A 1,679-nucleotide genomic window follows, 5' to 3' on the forward strand; every position below is an offset into this window, starting at 1 on the left:
TAAGCCATTTTCAGTCATATTTGAAATTCAATTAAAAATTGATAAAATTTTTGTTGTCTAATCCATCGATGGTATCATTTACTACTATACAGCCCCTTCAAAATCCATTTTGGACCGTCCTAAAGCGATTTTTTTTCCGGTGATATAGCAATTCGAATTTCGATAAATTGTATGTCGTAGAAGCCTAATCTCTATACCGTTGTATTAGAACAAACGGTATTTCTGGACAGATTAGCTTATTCTTTTATCTTTTGTCATGGATTTTGAAGGGGCTGTATAGTAGTAAATGATACCATCGATGGATTAGACGACAAAAATTTTATCAATTTTTAATTGAATTTCAAATATGGCTGAAAATGGCTTATTTGGCTGTTTTGGGTTAAGATTTCTCGAAATCTCGACGTGATAGAGCAATTCTGCCGCCGGATTCGGATTCAGCGCGAAAAATTACGTAAGAAAACATAGTTAATCTCTGCGTAATCACACAAACATTTTGTGTCAATAATGTTTTTCTTTGTGTGACTACACAGAGATTATCTCGGTGAAAAAAAAAACGTACGGCGTTAAAAAAAATATATTTTGAAGATAAATGTTGACACTTTCAGATGGCGTAAACGAAAGTAGAAAAAAAAATTTACTTCGCTAGCAAAAAAATCACAAATATGTCAAAAAACGTCAATTTTGACACCTTTAACCTCACTTTTCTCAAAAACCTGACGTGATAGAGCAATTCTGCCGCCGGATTCGGATTCAGCGCGAAAAATTACGTAAGAAAACATAGTTAAATCCCAATCAACTTTCAACACCTCCAATTTTGCAGGCCTGTGTTATCTATGATAAGTGTTGTGCCTAAAAAATGTGTCTAAAAAGATGTACTCCCATTTCCTATCGATGCTATTTAATGCTAGATCAACAGGAATATTAGTGAAAAATATATCGTTAGATAATCATTTACATATTCAAAGGTTGAAATTTTTGAGGATATTCTTGATGTATGTTAACTTTGAACTGGCACCTTTAATAATATATCAAATACTTTTTATGGTAATATATGGTATTATCAGATAATCATTTAAATTTTTAAAGCTTTATATTTTTGAGAATACGCTTTATGTATGTTCACCTTGAACTGGGACTTTGAATAATATATCAGTTACTTTTTTCATGGTAATATATATTGTTACATAATAATTTCAATTTTTAACCCTTAGCGGCCACATGGGGTGACTTTGTACCCCAGGCTTAGAAAAAGTGAAATTAGAGGTCTAAAACATTTGAAATTGATACAAGTATCGACATCTGTCACTAGTAGACACGTGTGAGATGTGACTCCATTACATAGGAAGCCGAAAAATCGCATGACGGCGCTTTGAGCGTTCGTTTTCTCGACGTGGGGTGAATAGTCACCCCGGTGTGGCCGCAACCGTTGCTCGGCAAGATTTTTTTTTTAAATCGACTTGTTTTTGGTGTCAATAGACAAAATAAAGGTAAATTTTTGATATTCTACTAAAAAAAATAATTTTTGTATTGTGACGAGGTCGCATTCCACTATATATTATACTATGCATGAATTTGAATTTGAACTAATATAATAAATAATATATATGGGGCATTCTTTCTCAAATCAGCCACCCGCCTGCACATTTTATTTTTAAAGATAAAATTTTTTTCGAAGCGTC

Source organism: Trachymyrmex cornetzi, unplaced genomic scaffold (genome assembly GCF_001594075.2).
Source record: "Trachymyrmex cornetzi isolate Tcor2-1 unplaced genomic scaffold, Tcor1.1 scaffold51, whole genome shotgun sequence".
NCBI classification, from domain to species: domain Eukaryota; kingdom Metazoa; phylum Arthropoda; class Insecta; order Hymenoptera; family Formicidae; genus Trachymyrmex; species Trachymyrmex cornetzi.